The sequence below is a fragment of the Bubalus kerabau genome, chromosome 2, assembly GCF_029407905.1.
Source record: "Bubalus kerabau isolate K-KA32 ecotype Philippines breed swamp buffalo chromosome 2, PCC_UOA_SB_1v2, whole genome shotgun sequence".
NCBI classification, from domain to species: Eukaryota; Metazoa; Chordata; class Mammalia; order Artiodactyla; family Bovidae; genus Bubalus; species Bubalus kerabau.
In genome coordinates this window covers 97,302,506-97,324,733 of record NC_073625.1, presented here as the reverse complement: position 1 = coordinate 97,324,733, position 22,228 = coordinate 97,302,506, and the positions used below count along the sequence as shown (strand labels likewise).

General features: G+C 36.8%; 1 long non-coding RNA gene and 1 other non-coding gene across 2 annotated transcripts; both read right to left on the bottom strand.

The window, feature by feature from the left end:
- Positions 1-648: 648 nt before the first annotated feature.
- On the bottom strand, positions 649-1,837 carry LOC129644817 (uncharacterized). The gene is made up of 2 exons (XR_008710999.1): positions 1,733-1,837; positions 649-881 (listed from the first exon to the last, which is right to left on the bottom strand). It is a non-coding gene; the product is annotated as an uncharacterized LOC129644817 (long non-coding RNA).
- Positions 1,838-21,701: 19,864 nt separating this feature from the next.
- Positions 21,702-21,773, bottom strand: TRNAC-GCA (transfer RNA cysteine (anticodon GCA)). The gene has a single exon. It is a non-coding gene; the product is annotated as a tRNA-Cys (tRNA).
- Positions 21,774-22,228: the final 455 nt, after the last annotated feature.

The window sequence follows — 22,228 nt, the reverse complement described above, 5'->3', positions numbered from 1 at the left end:
GCTTTAGGAGACTTTACTCAGAGAACTCAACCAAGACTGCCTGAATTTTTCTGACCCTCAGAACTTTGAGATAATGAACAGATATTGTTGGCACCTGTATTTTATAATACTTTTGTTACACAGCAATAGAAACCTGATACAGCCATGTTAAAGTGTTCCTAGACTGAAGTTGAGGTCCTTGGATCTATGCTCCTCTCAAACAAATGGATTTTCTCCAGAATCACTAAGCCACAAACCAGAAACTATGGACAGCTGGATTGATTCAGTTCGGGAAATATGGAGTTTGGGGTGGTTAGAGAAGGAATAGGAACTAAGAGTGGGATTATAGAGAAGCAATAAAAACGACATTTTGAAGTACTGAGCAGTTCCTGAAGTCAGTGCATGGGTAAAGTGGGATAGGGAAGCGAAGACACTGGGGGAAAGGAAGAATGTGGCATTAGTTGCTCTTTAAGATTTCAGAGATGAAACAATTTCAAATATTAAAACCTGGTGCCTTGGATTTATGCAGGTAAAAACATCCAGGTTCATAAACTGATGACAGGGATCCTGAAGTCTCCTAACAATCTGAGAGGAAGAAAGTGGTAAATATAGTGAAGTGGCTAAGATGTTGTTAACCTCAGGAAAGAAGGTTGAATAGCCTGATGATGTGTCTTTAAAAGAGAATTTTTTATTGGAAATGGGAGGAACAGTGGTTTAGATATGTGGCATAGGAAATAAAAAAGGTGGTGCTCCTAACTTTGGCCTCATGGATGGATGGGACAGAGAACTAGTCACTAGCAACTCTTCATCCTCTTTCTTTTGTTGCAGCATTCATGGTGGTCACTTAAAGGTGATGGCATCAACAACTGGATCCCTAAGTCACCACTGAAAGGAAGCCCACCCTGCAATGCGAACCCAACAACATCTGCATTGGATTTTTGTAAGAATCAAACTCTTTATTTTTTTAAACCTCTGAAATTTTGCTGTTGTTTGTTACAGCTCTTAGCGTCACTTATTTTGTTCAGAGATGTAACACAAAAACTTAAAAAGGCTTTATCTACACTTGAGCATCCCACAGTTTTGATGTGTGTGTGTGTATATATATATACATATATACACATACGTGTGTGTGTGTGAGTGTGTGTGTGTATTTTAAGGTCATGCTTCTAAATTCTAATTTACCATTCTAGGAGCCAGAGTAATTCTCAAAATTGAAAATGGCATAATTAATCATTTCTTTTTATTTTTCTATGGCAAAACCTCATGTTTTACATATGAATCAAAACTATACATGTATCCTCAATAACATGATGCAGGTAGTAATTAAGCCTTATTAAGTTCATCAATGGAAATGCTTGTTTTTATTTGGCAAATTAACTCAATTTCGCCTTTAAAAAACTGAATAGTCTTTCCTATTCCTGCATTTACAGTATGTTGTGAATGTTTGATACTACAGAGCATGCATTTTAATGTGATTTCCCTATTCTGTTAACTATCTATTTATGTTAGGTGAAAAGCAGAAAATGATTTGACTTTTTAAAATATTAAATACTGTTTGTTTGAAATAATATTCTGAAGTCAAAAATTCTAGAGTATATTTTATATGCTTTCGTTTTTGAAAGCTGAAAATCCATTTGAAATTGGCTCTTTTATCCCTGTCAGCTTAGTGTGAAGAGGGCAGGGTCTACAAATTAAATTTGTCCTTGACACCAGGAAGAAAGCAAGCTAGTGGTGTTTGGGATGCAGCACATACCTGCTCTGGGCTAGCACACAGCTGTCGTGAATCTTTTCCACGGTAAAAAGACCAAGATTATGATCATAACCTTGAGTTATCATCACCTTTGGTGCGGGTGTCTTATCTACCTGTAAAAACACTTACGAACTTTAGGTAGATATAATTCTTACACTTATCTAGTTAGGAGAAAGCATAATTTTACTTCTATCAAAGAAGGCTAACATATTCTTTTTTTTAACATAATCTTCAATCACAGAGTACATTTAATCTTTATATCATATTTCCATTTCACAGGTTTAGTTGCAACAGTACAACTTAATAATCTATGTTTATTATTTAATTTTTTTTATATTGTAGGCTATATGATTGATGTAAACAAGTTTGTACAATGACTGGTTTTATTGCTGTTTTTTCTTTCTATTCAATGCTTCAGTGTTTTGTTTTTTTTTTAACTTGTCCTTTCTGAAAGACCTATTGAACTTTTACAGTCTTATACCTCACTTTTGTGCTCTAATATTCTTCACAGTGTTCTACAATTTCTATAGTTATAGAACTATTCATGTGGGTTTATATACACATACAAATGTGTCTCTGTGTGTATAGCACTTCCATTGCTATGAGTTTGTTTCTCCTAATTTATCTTTTCATCTCACAAATATTCAATGTGTCCTCTTTGCTTATCAGTGTACTGAGCAATTGGTTATCCAAAGGTGAGCCATACTTGATTTCATAGAGCTCACTTGATTTCATAGAGCTTACAATCTAAAGAAGAAGGCAGGCATTCAAAACTAATTATGCAAATGTATGTAAATGAGCTACATAATGTTCTGATTGCATCTCTAGGAAACATTTGATTTGATTTAACCAGGGAGATCAGAGAATAGCTTTCCTAAGGACAAATGTGAGCTGAGATATTTGAGGAAAGGGGAAGAGCCCTGTGGCAGGACCCAGCAGTGTCCTCTAGAGCTGCTGAAAGAAGACCACAGTGACTGGAGTAAAGAGAACAGAAATGGGAATCTCAATTAAGTTAACAATGGAGGTGTCAGCTGGGGCCAGACCAGGCAGGAGACTCAACCAGATTAAGCAACTCAGTCTTTGTCTTAAGAGCAATAGCGATTCATTGAAAGTCTTATCAAAGACAGTGGTATGATCAGGATTCCAATAGAAATAAAATATTTCTAAGGAGGTCTAGAGAAGGGAGCCAATAGAGAGGTGCCATCTCCCAAATCACTATTCATCTTCTGAAGTAGGCTGTAATCACCTCACAGATACAAATAAAAATCTTTCCTGGGCTCTGTCCACTGTTATCTCCCAAGCATCTCATAAATGAAAACTGGTTTCCAGGCACCCAGCTGTTATCTGAGTAATAGGGAACTGTCTAAAGTCCACAGGGAGCAGCAATCCCAGTGAACTGGAGAATGGTGAGTTGCCCCATGAGAACTGCAGATCATTGACTGAAAGTTAATGTTAAGCTGCCCTCATGCTTACCAGCAGCTGCATTAGCCAGGCCTCTTTCCTGAGCTTTCTTTGGATGTTTCAGACTCTGCTGAGCTGATGGAAATGAAGTCCATAATTTCAGCTATGGTCATTAACCCCCTGCTTTGTGTTTTTACTAATCATTAACATGTCATTTGTGTCAAAGAAAGACTTTGAGCTCAGGGAACTGGGACTTCAGTGCAGTGGGGACCAAGAACTGAAAGTAGAAAAGGCATGACAAATTGTATGGACAAAGCTATCCTGGTCACCTTGTACAAAGGAAAATCTCATTCCAACTAGTGCAGATGGTGCTGGGATTTGAAACCCTTTGTATTGTGGAGGAGAAAAACAAGACCATGCACTGTTACTAGGAGGAAACTTGGTTATGATAGCAGAGAATTGTTATATGCTTTAGTCATTAAATAATTTAACCTCATTGAGAAAGAAAAACACGAAAAAAGCTTAGATCTTTAGATCCATTTTCTATTTATGCATAACATTCAAGTGTAGGTTGAAATAATCAGTTGAGTTCATCAAATCCTTAGTGATTAGGCATTGAATTTATCAATCTCATTCCTGCCCCACAGATCTTTTAAACCATGTCTCATTGGTTGTTCTTTAGTTTCTGTCCCCGGATAGTTAGAATCAAAGCTGCTTCAAGTTCAACCATTTGCCCAGTGTGTTCCCTTTGAGCTCTCCTACCCTTTCTTTCTACTCCAGACTTTCCAACCTTGGAGTCCCTGGCTAAGTCTACCATGTCCCCAGACTCTCATATAAGGGGCTACCCAAGAGAGTAGCCTGTACTGTGAACTTAATAACCTGTATTTAGTACTTGTTGCAACACTTTTATTAGTAGTATTTAATTCCTGTATATATTTCATAATAAATCCACTCAGTGAATCTCCTTGGTGTCAGAGAACTAATAGAATACTTTATTCAGTGTGGCTTAATGAACAAAATTTAACCTCTCTTGTTCAAATAGGAATCAAAATAACCTTTGCTCTGATTGGTTTCAGAAGTGAGAAAAGTCTTGGAATGTTCATTTTTACCTCTTTTTTCTTCAGTTATATATTTGGGTGCTCAACTTAATTCTCTCTAATTAAGGTCACTAGTAGTCCAAGTCCATCATGCCTATATTCTGGCATTTGTGCAATTTGAGTATGCTCCTAGGTATATGTACCTTCATGTATGTTTACAACTGTATAAGATTTGCTTTATTTTATTACATAGGAAGAATGTGGAAAAATAATCTTTGGTTGATAAAAACTATCTCAAATATTTTTCCTATTAACTAGGCTTTACTGGGCACAAAATGTGATTTTTGAAAATAATATGAGTATTAGTTGTGCATTATATAAAACACCTGAAATGAACAGACATAAGAACCTATCAACCAGAGTATGAGGGATTAAGTAAAAGAATTTTTAAAAAAAGATATATGATGTTACCTCAATATTGTAAACACTAAGAACTATTTTTATTTTATTTTATGTATGTCTTTTTTCTCATAACACATAAAATAAGCTCTACTATCTCAAAGCCTTTCATATAAATATTTATTAATATGAGTATTTATTTAAGTCTACTTTTAAAATGTGATTGGAGAAGGAAATGGCAACCCACTTCACTATTCTTACCTGGAGAATCCCACGGACAGAGGAGCCTGGCAGGCTACAGTTCATGGCGTCGCAAGAATGGGACACGACTTAGCGACTAAACCACCACTACCACCAAAAAAATGTAACTCAACAAATCAAGCATCAATCACTGCTGATTTAGCAAGATGAGTTTCTTTAGGCATAAAGTAAAATCCAGACCTTAATGCTTGTCGTCCACTATGAAAAAGTTCTTATGTAAATTTCATGTCAGAAAATACACATGATAGTTGATCCCTTTCAGTTTTGAAATATCTTCCTTTATGACAGAGTGCTAAAAATATCTTTAAATCTGAAAAGCATGATAAATCACAACAATTTCTTATATGGAAAAAGGTTCTTGTATTATTGCATTTTTACAGAATTGTCATCACGCAGAATTACTTTTCCTCCTAGTGAACACTTGTCTTTATCGATGTGTGGGCTGCTGGCAGAGCTGACATTTTATTTGTTGGCTGGTTTCCCATACACAGTATCTTTGTGTATTGTTCCTTCTTTGAGTGTTTAATAACCAACTGTATATTTTATTTGTGACCTTACTAAGAGCAGATCTTAGTGGCATGCATCATGATACAGAAAATTCCACTGCAAGTAATATAAAATAATACTCTGGAAAGCCTATTTTTATCCATGTAATTTAAGTCACTTGATATAATAATCATGCTATATTGAAATACTCAAGATGGTAAAATATGAGCTTTCTTTTATTTTTTGATATTAAGAAATAGGTAGTATACAAAAAATAAAAACCTAAATAAGCATAATCCCAAGGATGTGGATTTAAAAGCAATTTGACCAACTTTCTGAGAGATAAAGTTAAGATCGAGGAAGAAGTATAATTAAAGTGAAAGTCTCTGCCTCAGAACACTCATGTATCAGATTGTGCTCCTTGCCTTCAGACATTTTATCAGTCTGATAGTGCACATTACTATCTACTACTGTGGCCAAGAAGCCCTTAGAAGAAATGGAGTAGCCCGCATAATCAACAAAAGAGTCTGAAATGCAGTACTTGGATGCAATCTCAAAAATGACACAATGGTCTCTTCATTTCCAAGGCAAAATACTCAATATCACAGTAATCCAAGTCTATGCCCCAACCAGTAATGATGAAGAAGCTGAAGTTAAATGGTTCTATGAAGACCTACAAGACCTTTTAGAACTAACACTGAAAAAAAGATGTCCTTTTCATTATAGGGGACTGGAACACAAAAGTAGGAAGTCGAGAAAGACATGGAATAACAGGCAAATTTGGCCTTGGAGTACAAAATGAAGCAGGGCAAAGGCTAACAGAGTTTTGCCAAGAGAACGCATTGGTCATAGCAAAATCCTCTTCCAACAACACAAGAGAAGGCTCTACATGTGGACATCACCAGATGGTTAACACTGAAATCAGATTGATTATATTCTTTGCAACCAAAGATTCAGAAGCTCTACACAGTCAGCATAAACAAGACTGCATTCTAACTGTGGCTCAGGTCGTGAACTCCTGATAGCCAAATTCAGACTTAAATTGAACAAAGTAGGGAAAACCACAAGACCATTCAGTTCCATTCAGTTCGGTTCAGTCGCTCAGTTGTGTCCAACTCTGCAACCCCAGGGACTGCAGCATGCCAGGCCTCCCTGTCCATCACCAACTCCCAGAGTTTACTCAATCTCATGGCCACTGAGTCAGTGAAGCCACCCAACTATTTCACCCTCTGTCATCCCCTTCATCTCCCACCTTCAATCTTTCCTAGCATCAGGGTCTTTTCAAATTAGTCAGTTCTTCTCATCAGGTGGCCAAAGTATTGGAGTTTCAGCTTCAGCATCAGTCCTTCCAATGAATGTTCAGGACTAATTTCCTTTAGGATGGAGCGGTTGGATCTCCTTGCCATCCAAGGGACTCTCAAGAGTCTTTTCCAACATCACGATTCAAAAGCATCAGTTCTTCAGTGTTCAGCTTTCTTTATAGTCCAACTCTCAAATCTATTCAGGTATGACCTATTCAGACCATTCAGGTATGACCTAAATCAAATCCCTTAGAACTATACAGTGGAAGTGACAGATAGATTCAAGGGATTAGATCTGATAGTCAGAGTGCCTGAAGAACTACGGACAGAGGTTTGTGACATTGTACCAGAGGCAGTGATCAAGAACATCCCTAAGAAAAAGAAATGCAAAAAGTTAAAGTGGTTGTCTGAAGAGGGCTTACAAATAGCTGAGGAAAGAAGATAGCTAAAGGCAAAGGAGAAAAGGAAAGATATACCCATTTGAATGCAGAGTTCCAAAGAACAGCAAGGAGAGATAAGAAAGCCTTCCTCAGTGATCAATGCAAAGAAATAGAGGAAAACAATAGAATGGGAAAGAGTAGAGATCTCTTCAAGAAAATTAGAGATACCAAGGGAACATTTCATGCAAAAACATGCTCAACAAAGGACAGAAATGGTATGGACCTAACAGAAGCAGAAGATATTAAGAAGAGGTCGCAAAAATAAACAGAAGAACTATACAAAAAAGATCTTCATGGCCCAGATAACCACAATGGTGTGATCATTCACCTAGAGCCAGACATACTGGAATGCGAAGTCAAGTGGGCCTTAGGAAGCATCACTATGAACAAAGCTAGTGGAGGTGATGGAATTCCAGTTGAGCTATTTCAAATCCTAAAAGATGATGCTGTGAAAGCACTGCACTCAATATGCCAGCACATTTAGAAAACTCAGCAGTGGCCACAAGACTGGAAAAGGTCAGTTTTTACTTCAATCCCAAAGAAAGACAATGCCAAAGAATGTTCACACTACCACACAACTGCACTCATCTCACACGCTAGCAAAGTAATGCTCAAAATCTGCCAAGCTACACTTCAACAGTACATGGACCATGAACTTCCATATGCTCAAGCTGGATTTAGAAAAGGCAGAGGAACCAGAGATCAAATTGCCAACATCTGTTGGATCATCGAAAAAGCAAAAGAGTTCCTGAAAAACATCTATTTCAGCTTTATTGACTCTGCCAAAGCCTTTGACTGTGTGGATCACAACAAACTGTGGAAAATTCTGAAAGAGATGGGAGTACCAGACCACCTCACCTGCCTCCTAAGAAATCTGTATGCAGGGCAAGAAGCAATAGTTAGAACTGTACATGGAACAACAGACTGGTTCCAAATCAGAAAAGGAGTGCATCAAGGCTATATATTGTCACCCTGCTTATTTAACTGATATTCAGAGTACATTATGAGAAATGCTGGGCTGGATGGAGCACAAGCTGGAATCAAGATTACTGGGAGAAATATCAATAACCTCAAATATGTAGATGACACCACCCTTATGGCAAAAAGTAAAGAAGAACTAAAGAGCCTCTTGATGAAAGTGAAAAAGGAAAGTGAAAAAGTTTGCTTAAAACTTAACATTCAGTAAACTAAGATCATGGCATCCAGTCCCATCACTTCATGGCAAATAGATGGGCAAACAGTGGAAACAATGACAGACTTTATTTTCTTGGGCTTCAAAATCACTGCAGAATGTGACTGCAACCCTGAAATTAAAAGATGCTTGCTCCTTGGAAGAAAAGCTATGACCAACCTAGCTGCTAAGTCACTTCAGTCGTGTCTGACTCTGCGTGACCCCATAGATGGCAGCCCACCAGGCTCCTCCGTCCCTGGGATTCTCCAGGCAAGAACACTGGAGTGAGTTGCCATTTCCTTCTCCAATGCATGAAAGTGAAAAGTGAACGTGAAGTCACTCAGTCGTGTTCGACCCTCAGTGACCCCATGGATTGCAGCCTTCCAGACTCCTCCGTCCATGGATTTTCCAGGCAAGAGTACTGGAGTGGGGTGCCATTGCCTTCTCCGATGACCAACCTAGACAGCATATTAAAAAACAGGGACATTACTTTGTCAACCAAGGTCCAGCTAGTCAAAGCTATGGTTTTTCCAGTAGTCATGTATGGATGTGAGAGTTGGACTATAAAGAAAGCTGAGCACAGAAGAATGATGCTTTTGTACTGTGGATTTGGAAGACTCTTAAGAGTCCTTTGTACTTCAAGGAGATCCAACCAGTCAATCCTAAAGGAAATCAGTCCAGAATATTCATTGGAATGAATTATGCTGAAGCTGAAACTCCAATACTTTGGCCACCTGATGCGAAGAACTGACTTATTTGAAAAGACCCTGGTGCTGGGAAGGATTGAAAGCAGGAGGAGGCAGGGGTGACAGAGGATGAGATGGTTGGATGGCATCACTGACTCGATGGGTATGAGTTTAAGCAATCTCTGGGAGCTGGTGATGGACAGGGAAGCCAGGCATGGTGCAGTCCATGGGGTCGCAAAGAGTCAGACACAACTGAGTGACTGAACTGAACTGAATATAAGCTAGGGGAGGGAATATTTAGCTGCTGTTAAGTATTTCTGCATGTCATTGAATATGAGATTGTACTTTCCATGGAAACTTGTATTTGTTTGTTTTTAATTAGCAGCTTGTGAAATAAATACTGATTTGCATTATATGTAAGTAGATCATGGTAATGTTCTACCATACTCTCAAAGTTCTACACAATAGTATTTCTTGGCCTCAGTTGTATTTCTGTATAATGGAAAATATAGTTTATGTTATTCTAAGGTCTTCTTGAGTCTTAATTCTTTCCTTTATTCTGTGATTGTATTTAGAAACAGTCTATGTTTACCATCTATGATTGCAGATTATCAATCAAAATATTTTATTAGTGTTGTACAGATTTCTTGACTTGTGTATGGCTATCTTTTGTTGAAGCCTAAAGTGTTTGCAGGGAGTACAAAGATCAGGGATATCTCAAACAAATGTAAATGAGGGTTTTAGGATTAAGCTCTAAAAATCCACCCAGATAGCAGATACTCTTCTTGTGATAGGAACAATTACACCAATGTGGAACTTTGACTCAGGCCTTCAGATAACCTGTTTTTTTTTTTTTTTTTTTCCCGACATTTTGTTCACAAGTGGAAAAGAAAGAACAAACAGAGTTTAGAACCCACAAACTCATGAATGCATATCTATATGTGATATCTATATGTGCATATCTATATTTAAAAAAAAATAACAAAACCTCTCCTCCTTATGTTCTAACATGAAAAGGACTTGACAAAGTAACTTTAAATCTCTGTGCTTCAATATTTTCACATATAAAACTTTGAATTAGACACATCAAAAAATACATTAAAACCCCCTCCAGCTTTGATACTTTCCTTGACTGGATCACAGACTCTTCTCTTATAAATATTAGTGGCTTCTGGGCCTGAGTTCCCACAGGGTATGCAGTACAGAGAATAGAAGAAGGAATATAGAGCTTGAGACAGGAATTAAGTATGATGGTAATGAGACTCACAAGAGCTGTGTGTATTGTTTCAGACTTTTAAGTTTGACAGAGATTTCATACCTGATCTTTCATTCAGCCATCCTCTAAACTCTTTGGTGTAGTTTCTGCAGATAATATTTTCCTTTATTTTGCACAAGAGGAGGTTGAAATTTTTAAAAAATGACTTGGAAAATGGCATGTTAGAATCAATCCTCTCACTTGATTTCTGCAGTGGTCCTCACATTTAGCATTCATGAAAACCACCTAACTAGCATGTTAGATTTACAAATCTCTGGTCTCTTCCTCCAGATAATCTCATTTAATAAGACTGAATAGAGCCCAGTATTCTCTACCTTTACCCAAACTCTCATGTGATTCTAATGCATGCTATGAGAAATATCTCCTTATACCTAATGTGTATTCCAAGTACTATTTTGTTTGTCTTTGCTCCCAACCTTGAAAGATATGCCACATTTCATGTGCTGGCAGATTCCTTTTAGGAATGAAAAACACATTTCTTGGCTCTCCAATAAGTACCACTAGCACAGACTGATGGGGAATAGAGTGTAAAGCATGGAGACATAGCATACAATGTATTCCATATTTTACTTGGGTTAATTTCTGACAATGCATATGCTAGAAATAAAATATGGTTAAAATTATCCTTGAAAGATCCATTTAATTTCCAGTAAAGTACAGTATTCATTATTGTGTATATTCAACTCTACACTAAAAAGAATCTGCCTTGTTATCACCACAAAAAAAGATTTATAAAGGAAAACCAAAAGCATTTAAAGGCAAAATGTCTTATGGTTTTTCTTCTCTGTGGCCCTGAGAGCCTGACAAAGTTGAGACAACAGCTGCGAGGGAAAGGCAAGACCACAACCCAGTGGCTCGTGTTGGAGAAGGGTTGCTTGATGCCATGGGGGAGGGAGAGGGAGGTATTTTTATTGTGCACCTATGGAGCCTGGAGTCCAGGCCCCCAGGTTTCAATACACTTCAAAGTGTCTGTACCTCCAACCTGACAGCAGAAGCAAAGGTAGTAGATATTAACAGATTAACTAGAAGGCTCAGAACATAGCTCCTCAGAAAAAAACAGAGAAAAGAGAAAACTAGAGAGATCCCCATTGTGCTTTGTGTAAAACATGGGAGCTATGACTGCAAGTGGTAGGGATAAGCAAGGGAAATCCAGTCATGACCAAGGTAAAGTCCTCCCTGACCAGGCAGGACTGAGTCATCAAATCCATTACCCACACAAACAAAAATGGAGAATATGATGTTTCTTGCATATGAGTTCACTTGTCACTTAAGATTTACTTGTTTTTCAGCATAGCGTTTCTTATGCTTTCTCTTTAAAGCACTCACGATCCATTATAAATTTATGTCATACGTTGATGACTAAAGCAATTTTAGGTTTTGTAACAATCAAAATCATCAGAGTGGCTGGAGTGTTCAGCTGAAGGATAAGCCATTAAGTGAATGAGCTCTAATCATGCTTAGCTGATCTCTAATAATCACTGTGCAGGCTCATTCAGTAGGAACTAGATGACTTGCTAATTGATTAATTTTAAAATGAAACTGTTAATAGTTATTTTATTTACTTTTAATAGTAGAAATTAAAATTACAGCCATTTCTGAGAACTCTTGAACTTTCCACAGGCAGTGCTGATTTGTTCATTTTAGAATTCATATCATTTAATTTGGCATTCGACCTTGTGCTTTCTTGTTTTACACTGCTCCATCAGAGGTGTCTCTTTTCTCTACAACAAATATGCTAGTGGCTTGAGGACAAATATGTTATCTTCTACCACTGAATCCTTCACAACACCCCATCCAATAACATTTACTGAATATTTTATAGCTTAATTTTTGAACTAATCTTATGTTTTCAATTAAAACCTCCAAAATTTAATTAGTGGAGATAATTAGCATATCACTTTATCATGATGGAGAGGCCATTTTAGGTCTGCTGAACAATTTCTCAAATTAAGGTAAGGTGATATAAAGGAGAATTTTTCTCCCTAAACCAAAATGTCTCATTTATGCTCCACCTTTCTCAGATATAAGAGGTGTTGAAGTTCCAAGCTACTAGTGAAAGTGAGAGTTGCTCAGTCGTGTCCCACTCTTTGCCACCCCATGGACTTTACAGTCCATGGAATTCTCCAGGCCAGAATACTGCAGTGGGTAATCTTTTCCTTCCCAGGGGATCTTCCCAACCCAGGGATCGAACCCAGGCCTCCCTCATTGCAGGCAGATTCTTATCAGCTGAGCCACAAGGGAAGCCCTCCAAGCTACTAAATATGTGTTATATTTATTCATTTCCTGAAAGGTTACCATCCCTTAGAGCAAAAGTGATCCTCATCTTGAAAAACTGTGTTGTGTAAATGTTCTAACAAGTATATATTCTCGTTTATTGTCCCTCTATATTTACCTAAATGTCCATTCTCTCTTTTTTTCTTACACTCTAGGAAATTTGTTTCCAAATGATAATTCACAGAATAAAAAGTATTCCTTCCCACAGTATTAAGTGGTAAAAATAGCCAGTGGTGTAGAGGATTAGCTAGATCCTTTGATGTTTTGACTTCCTTGTGAGGCTATCCACACTAGTACAACTTTAAGTGGCAGCAAGTTTTATTTTGTGTTCCTTTCTTATTACCACTAATGGACACTTTGGATGTTTGACCTGACTTCAATACTTACAGAGAGCTCTGATAGAAAGCTTATTATATGGTACTACTCTCCTGGCTTTGATGTTCTGTAAACCACGTGTATGATTGCTTCTAGGGGAGAAATTCAAACTCTCTGTACTTTAGACACAAGTGAATTCTCTCTGAGACTCAGACTTGTGTCCTTAATCATGAAGTACATAAGGGATATATAACAACTAAAGATTATTTCTGGATGCTGAAAATGGAGGTGAACTGATGTTTATAGCATATTTAGCAGTACATTCTGAGAATTGATGCTGTTAGGATATCCTTCAAAGTGTGTCATTGCTCTACCCTAGGATATTTTTCCCTTTGTATTTTGAGTTACTTTCATTTCTCCCATTTCAGTGGGAGAAAAAAAGTTTCGTTGGTAAATAAAACAGTGATGCCATCCATTTCAGTATCTGCTGTCCTCAGATTACGGTAGAATTTCATTGGGTTACTGAAAGTATAAGTGAACTCTCTTAAAAAGGAATTTTAAAAAATAAAATCATGTCCTTAATAATGCATTTATTCGGTAGTTTGGAATGAAGAATGCTTTTTTTATAGATACAATGCTGTGTGTGGTAGTGAGGTTTTTATAGTTTATAAAAGTTAGCTTTAGTGATGTATAGGGTATCAAAAAGAAACTTATGCAACACATTCATCATAAGAAATAGATTTTCCTTCCTGGGGATAGTGAAGAAGAGAAATAATAATATGTGTACGTTTCTATTGGTACCAGGACAACTTTAGGCAAAGACTGATTTTTCTACAACTCTCTCTCACCTAGCATACATGTTACTACTACCCTCTCATACAAGTAGTGGATGCTGTTAATTGATCCCAGAGCTTTTTCATGCTGAACTCATATTTGCCTTCAGAATCCTCAATATAGTGATCCAAGCTTTGATAATGCATTCATTTGGCAGACTATTAAACTGAATCTCAATCTCTTTTTAAGGTAGATAAATCCATCAGTAACAACATCACTTAGCCATTTTAAAATACTTCTCGAGTTGTGGGCTATATCTATTTGAATTTCTATGGCTAAAAGTATAATGGAACAATAGAATGCCATTGCCTAAATAATAGGATTTTTCTTGCTACAGAGCACATTAATGTCTAGCATAGTGTCCAGCATAGAATAGGTGGATAATCCATATATGTTTGTTGCGTTTTACTTGCCTTTCATTCAAAGAATCTAATTCAAGTCTGTGACTTTTTTCTTAAAATATTAATTAAGGATATTACGTAGGATGTTTCTGTTAATAAAACAGAAATTCATGCCAGATAAAATAATAGTAAAATTATGTGTATATTTTTAAGTATGCACTTATAAAGGAGATGGGCTTCCTGCCCATCTGGAAACCAGAACAACAGCCAAACCAATACTGTCATTACTTAGGAGGGTCATAGAAAGTTCAGGTATTCAGAGAGCCAATGTCCAAGTCATGCACAGACAGAACGGGTTATTCTCAGCAAAGTTTTTCATAGAAGATCTTAACTTATAGCCACAGATAAGAAGGAACTTGAAGAGGATTAAGTCTAGAATTATTTGTTCATGATGATTACCAGGATAGCAAAAGCTATCTTCCAGAGTCTGGTAGATGAATCAGGAAACTCAAATCAAAAGAGCCGACTGCCAGGCTAGTGACCTTAGAGAGATGCTATCACAGACTCAAAGCTTGTTGGAAAAAAAAACAGTTCAAAAGATTGGGAGGAGTCACTTTAAAAGGTGGTCAATGTAGCAGTGGTTACTGATAAGGAAATTGTTATATGTGAATCTATTCTGTAAGTAGTTGAACACTTCATTACAATGGTATGATGAGCCCAAAGTTACATAGGCATTCACCTGGGAATCCTTTTAGGATCCAGGTAACAAAAAACAGTGAAAATGTTAGCTGCTCAGCCATGTCTTACTACCCCGCCCCGCCCCCCGCCCCCCGCCCCGACCCCTTGAACTGTAGCCTACCAGGCTTCTCTTTCCATGGAATGCTCCAGGCAAGAAAACTGGAGGGGGTAGCCATTCCCATCTCCAAGGGATCTTCCCAACTCAGGGATCGAACCTAGGTATCCTGCATAGCAGGCAGATTCATTACCTTGTGAGCCACCAGGGAAGCCCCCCTGGACCCAGGAGTGACTCCCAAACTAACCAGGGCTTCATTTTATTTATTTATTTTTTAACTTTTATTTTATATTGCAGTAGACTCGATTGACAATATTGTATTAGTTTCAGTTGTACAGCAATGTGATTTAGTTATACGTGCATGCGTGCTAAGAGACTTCAGTCATGTCTGACTGTTTGTGACCCTGTGGACTGTAGCCCACCAGGCTCCTCTGTCCATGGGATTTTCCAGGCAAGAATACTGAAATGAGTTTCCGTTTCCTTCTCCAGAAGATCTTCCCAACCCAGGGATCAAACTTCCGTCTCTTACATCTCTTGCATTGGCAGGCAGGTTCTTTACCACTAGCGCCACCTGAGAAACCCCTCATTTAAGGCAATGGCACCCCACACTCCAGTACTCTTGCCTGGAAAATCCCATGGACGGAGGAGCCTTGTAGGCTGCAGTCCATGGGGTCACTAAGAGTTGGACACGACTGAGTAACTACCCTTTCACTTTTCACTTTCACGCATTGGAGAAGGAAATGGCAACCCACTCCAGTGGTCTTGCCTGGAGAATCCCAGGGATGGGGGAGCCTGGTGGGCTGCCGTCTATGGGGTTGCACAGAGTCGGACACAACTGAAGTGACTTAGCAGTAACAGTAGCTTACATATACATGTATCAGTTATTTTTCAAATTCTCTTTCCATTTAGGTTATTACAAAGTATTGAATAGAGTACCCTGTGCTATGCAATAGGATCTTATTGGTTATCTGTTTTAAATATAGCAGTGTGTACATGACAATCCCAAACTCCAAATCTGTCCCTCCCCATGTTCTTCCCTCCTGGTAACCCTAAATTTGTTCCTTAAATCTATGAGTCTGTTTTGTATTAATAAATGCATTTGTTTGGATCATTTTTTGGATTTCACATGTAAGCAATATCATGATATTTATCTTGATATTTTGTCATGATAATCTCCAATCCATCCGTGTTGCTGAAAATGCAGGAGACCCGGGTTCGATCCCTGGGTCAGGAAGATCCCCTGGAGAAGGAAATGGTAACCCACTGCAGTATTCTTGCCTGGAGAATCCCATGGATGCAGAAGCCTGGTAGGCTACAGTCCACGGGGTCACAAAGAGTCGGACAGGACTGAGCGACTTCACTTTCACTTTCATTCTTTTTAATGACTGAGTAATATTCAATTGCATATATGTACCAACTCTTCTTTATCTATTCCTTTGTTTATGGACAATTAGCTTGCTTCTACATCTTGGCTATTGTAAACAGTCCTGCATTGAACACTGAGGTGCATGTATCCTTTTGAATCATGTTTTTCTCTGGATGTATGTCCAGGAGTGGGATTACTGGATCATATAGTAGCTCTATTCTTAATTTCTTAGAGAACCTCCATACTGTTCTCCATAGTAGCTACACCAATTTACATTCCCATCAACAGTGTAGGAGGGAGGGTTCTCTTTTCTCCACAAACTTTCCAGCAGTATTGTTTGAAGACATTTTAATGATAGCCATTCTGACTGGTCTAATCAGGTGTCTCATTATATAATAGTTTTAATTTGCATTTCTCTAATAATTAGCTATGTTGGGCATCTTTTCATGTGCCTCCTGGCCATCTGTATGTCCTCTTTAGATAAATGTCTGTTCAGATTGTCTGCTCATATTTTGATTGAGTTTTTTCTTTTTTTGGATATTGACTGCATGAGCTGCTTGTAAATTTAGGAGATTAATGCCTCATCAGTCGCATCATTTGCAAAAATTTTCTTTCTATTATGTGGGTTGTCTTTTCAATTTCTTTATGGTTTCAATAGCTGTGCAAATGCTTTTTGAGTTGATTAGGTCCCATTTGCTTATTTTTGTTTTTATTTCCCTTACTCTAGGAAATGAATCAAAAAAAGATATTGCTGCAACTTATGTCAAAGTGTCTTATGCCTATCTTTTCCTCAGAGAGTCTTATAGTATCTGGTATGACATTTAGGTCTTTAATTGATTTTGAGTTTATTTTTGTATATGGTGTTAGAGAATGTTCTAATTTCATTTTTTTAATATGTAGCCATACAGTTTTCTCAGCACAATTTATTAAAGAGATTGTCTTTTCTCCATCATATTGTCTTCCCTCCTTTGTCATGGATTAATAGACCATAGGTACATGGTTTTATTTGGGGGCTTTCCATCCTGTTCCATTGATCATTATTTCTATTTTTGTGCCAATACCATAGTGCTTTGATGGCTGTAACTTTGAAGGATAGTCTGAAATTAGGAAACTTGATTCCTCCTGTTTCATTTTTCTATCTCAAGATTGATATGGCTGTTTGGGGTCTTTTGTGTCTCCATACAAATTTCAAGATTTCTTGTTCTACTTCTATGAAAAATGCCATTGGTAATTTGATAGGATTGCAATGAATCTGTAGTTGCTTTGGGTAGTGTAGCCATTTTGACAATATTGATTTTTCCAATCGAAGAACATGGTATATCTTTCCATCTGTTTGTGTCATCTTTGATTTCTTTCATCTGAGTTTTATTGTTTTTGGAGGAGAGGTCTTTTTACTCCTTAGGTAGATTCATTCCTAGGTGTTTTATTCTTTTTGATGTGATGGTAAATGGGATTGCATCTTTAATTTCTCTTTCAGATTTTTTATTGTTAATATATAGAAATGAAGAGATTTCTGAGTATTAATTTTATATCCTGCAACTTTATCAAATTCATTAATGAGCTCTAGTAGTTTTCTAGTACCAACATTAGGATTTTCCATGTATAGTATCGTGTCATTGGCAAAGAGTGATAGTCTTGGTTCTTATTTTCTAATTTGGATTCCCTTTAATTCTTTTTCTTCTCTGACTGCCATGGCTAGAACTACCAAAACTATGTTGAATAAAAGTGGGAAGAGTGGACATCCTTGTCTTGTTCCTGATCTTAGAGAAAATTCTTTCAGCTTTTCACCACTGAGTATTATGTTAGCTCTAGGTTTGTCATACATGACCTTTATTATGTTGAGGTATGTTCCTTCTATGCCCACTTTCTGCAGAGTTTTATCATAAATGAATGCTTAATTTTGTCAAAAACTATTCTGCATCTCTTGAGATGATCACATGGTTTCTATCCCTCAATTTGTTGATATGCTGCATCACACTGATTGTTGATTTGCAGATATGGAAAGATCCTTGCATCCCTTGGATAAATCTTACTTTATCATGCTGTATGATCCTTTTCATGTATTTTTGGATTTAGTTTGATAATATTTTGTTGAGAATTTTTTGTATGTTCATCATGAATAATGATCTGTAACTTTCTTTTCTGTGGTGTCATTTTTTGCTTTGGTATCAGGGTGATAGTGGCCAAATAGAATGAATTTGAGAGTTTTCCTTTCTGATACTTTTTGGTATAGTTTCAGAAGGCTGGATGTTAACTCTTCTCTAAATATTTGATAGAATTCACCTGTGAAGTCATCTTATCCTGGACTTTTGTTTGTTGGAATTTTTTTTAATCACATGAAAAAAAAAATGTATTCTGTGAAAATGGAAATCAAAGGAAAGCTGGAATAGCAATATTTATAACATACAAAAGAGACTTTAAAATAAAGACTGTTGCAAGAGACAAAGAAGGACACTACCTAAATATGAAGGGATCAATCTAAGAAGAAGTTATAAAAATTGTAAATAAATATGCACCCAACATAGGAGCACCTCAATTTATAAGGCAAATGCTAAGAAATGTAAAAGGAGAAATCAACAGTAACACAGTAATAGTGGGAGACTTTAACACTGTATTTTTACCATGGGAAAGATCATCCAGACAGAAAATCAATAAGAAACACAGGCCTTAAATGGCACATTAGACAAGATGAATTTAATTGATATTTATAGAGCATTTCATCCAAAAGGGGCAGAATACACATTCTTCTGAAATGCACATGGAACATTCTCTAGGATTAATCACATGCTGCACTACAAAATAACTCTCAATAAATGTAAGAAAATGGAAATAATGTCAACCATCTTTTCTGACAGTAGTACTATGAGATTAGGAATCAACTATAAGCTGTAAAGAAGACAAACATGTGAAGGTTAAACGATATGTTACTCAACAATCAACGGCTCACTGAAGAAATCCAAGAGGAGATTAAAAAATACCTAGAGACAGATGAAAATGAAAGCACAATGACGCAAAGCCTATGAGATGCAGCAAAAACAGTTCTAAGAGGGAAGTTTGTAGCAATATAGTTTTACCTCAGGAAATAAGAAAAGTTTCAAATAAACAACCTAACTTTATAATTAAACCATCTAGAGAAAGCAGAACAAACAAAACTCAAAGTTAGTAGAAGGAATGAAATTATAAAGATCCAAGCTGAAATAAATGAAATAGAGATGAAGAAAACAATAAATGACCAATGAAAGTAAAAGCTGGTTCTTTGAAAATATAAACAAAATTGATAGACCTTTAGCCAGATTCATCAAGAAAAAGAGGTAGAGGGCTCAAAACAATAAGATCAGAAACAAAAAAGAAGTTACAACAGACACCACTGGAGTATAAAGGATTATCAGAAACTGTACATGTATGCTAAATCACTTCAGTTGTGTTAGATATTTTGTGACCCTATGGACTATATTATGCCAGGCTCCTCTATCCATGGGGTTCTCCAGGTAAGAATACTGAAGTGGATTGCCATGCCCCACTCCAGGGGATCTTCCAGACCCAGAGATTGAACCCATGTCTCCTGTGGTTCCTGCATTGCAGGCGGATTCTTTACCACTTACCCAGTGGGGAATCTCCTTTAAGAGATTACTACAAGCAGCTATATACCAATAAAATGGACAACTTGGAAAAATGGACAAATTCTTAGAAAGGTACAGGCTCTTAAAAGTGAACCAGGAAGAAACAGAGAATATGAACAGACTAATTACAAGAAGTGAAATTGAAACTGTGATTTAAAGAATTGTAACAAACAAAAGTCTGGACTTCATTTTAAAATTTAGTTGGTACTTTTATTTAAGTGATGGAACAAGTTTGGCGATTATAATATACAGCTCTAGGAAGTAAATACCTTCAAACATTGGTGATCAGCTTCTGTATATTTTTTTAAACTACATACCATAGATTTATGTAAGTATATGAATAGTTTGTATGTGATATCCAATTATATTACCAAGTAGAAAATTTCATCTCAAAATCTCTGCAATGTATTGAATATATAAATTAAAACTGAACTAATATTATTATATGATTATATATGATTTTTGTATTTATGGAAACTTTTTGAAAACTGCCAAACTATCATAAATATCCAGTTGCTTTTATATGAAATGATAAGTCCTAAATAGAGATATGTTAGAGTTAAGTTTTTTCAAAAAAGGTGGAAAAAAGAGAGAGAGAAATCAAACTATGTGAATACCTTGAAAACATTTTGTTGGGCAGTTTATTAATGCATCTCTTAGCATTAGTATTAAACTATTATTGGCCAATATTATTTTCAAATTAAATGAAACCAGTAATGTGTATAGAAAATTCTTTTTGAATAGTGTACTTTATCACTAATCTGATAATGCTTTAATCTTTGCTTAATGTTTCAAAATCTTCAGATTTAAAGAACATGGATTTGGTCCAGATATTCAGAGTTGGTTTGCCTGAGTGAGAGGGTATAAACATTTGCAAATGCTTCTGGGTACTATAAGCTGGTTGGTGAAAACAAGACAACCTAATGAGCCCAGCATTAGGGAACAGTTCACCTCCTGCCCCAACCTGCTTAGTTCTCATTTGCTTACTTTCCAAGCAGGGGATCTATTACATAAATACTAGATGCTTTAGAAAAACAACAACAACAACAACAACAACAACAACTCCATACAAAGAACTCCAAAAGAGCAAAAAACTTGGTCTTTCTCTTCAAGGTTTTAGTGGCCTTAAATTGTATGTTTTGTTTTGTTTTCTTTTGTTTTTGTATATTTGTCCATTTTAGAAGTAATTGCAAAGAAGATATTAACCCCTTATTGGTCATATTATTTGCAAATATTTTCCCCTTCAGTAGATTGTCTTTTTGTTTTGTATATGGTCTCCTTTGCTATGCAAAAGCTTCTAAATTTAATTAGGCCCCATTTGCTTATTTTCCCTTTTGTTTCCTTTGCCTTAGGAAAGTGAAAGTGTTAATTGCTCAATCTTGTTCAACTCTTTGCAACCCCATGGACTGTAGCCCACCAGGCTCCTCTGTCCATGGAATTCTCCAGGCAAGAATACTGGAATGAGTTGTCATTTCCTCCTCCAGAGGATTTTCCTGACCCAGGGATCAAACCCAGGTCTCTTGCATTGCAAGCAAATTCCTTACCATCTGAGCCACCAGGGTAGCCCTTGCTTAGGAGACAAATCAAAAACAATATTGCTATAATTTATGTCAAAGAGTGTTCTGTTTATGTTTTCTTCTAGGAGTTTTACAGTTTTACATTTGGGTCTTAAAAATGCCTTTTGAGTTTATTTTTATGTATGGTGTGAAATTTGAAGTGAAATATTCTAATTTCATTCTTTTACTTGTAGTTACCGAGTTTTCCCAACATCACTAATTAAAGAGATTGTCTTTTTTCCATTGTATATTCTTGCCTCCTTTGCAAAGATTGTGTGTGTGGAGTGTGTGAAGTCGCTCAGTCGTGTCTGACTCTTTGCGACCCCGCGGACTGTAGCCCTCCAGGGTCCTCTGTCCATGGGATTCTCCAGGCAAGAATACTGGATTGGATTGCCATTTCCTTCTCCAGGGGATCTTCCCAACCCAGGGATTGAACCTGGGTCTCCTGCATTGCAGGCAGACGCTTTATCCTCTGAGCCACCAGGGAAGCCCACCTTGCAAAGATTAATAGAACATAAATGCATGGGCTTTTCCTATGCTCTCTTTTTGTTCCATTGATCTGTTATATATTTTTGTGCCAATACCATACTGTTTCAATTATTGTAGCTTAATAGTATAGACTGAAGTCACAGCATATGATACTCCTGCTTGGTTCTTTGTCAAGATTGTTTTGACTATTGGGCTCTTTTGTGTTTCCATACAAATTAAAAATTTTTTTTGCTCTAGTTCTGTGAAAAATGTTCTTGATATTTTGATAAGGGTTGTATTGAACCTGTCAATTGTCCTGGGTATTCTGGTCATTTTGACATTATTAATTCTTGGAATCCAGGAATGTAGGATATCTTTTCATCTGTTTGAGTCATTTTGTTTCTTTAATCAATGTAATAGATTTTTGAATACAAGTCTTCTACCTCCTTAGTTGGATTTATTTCTAAGTATTTA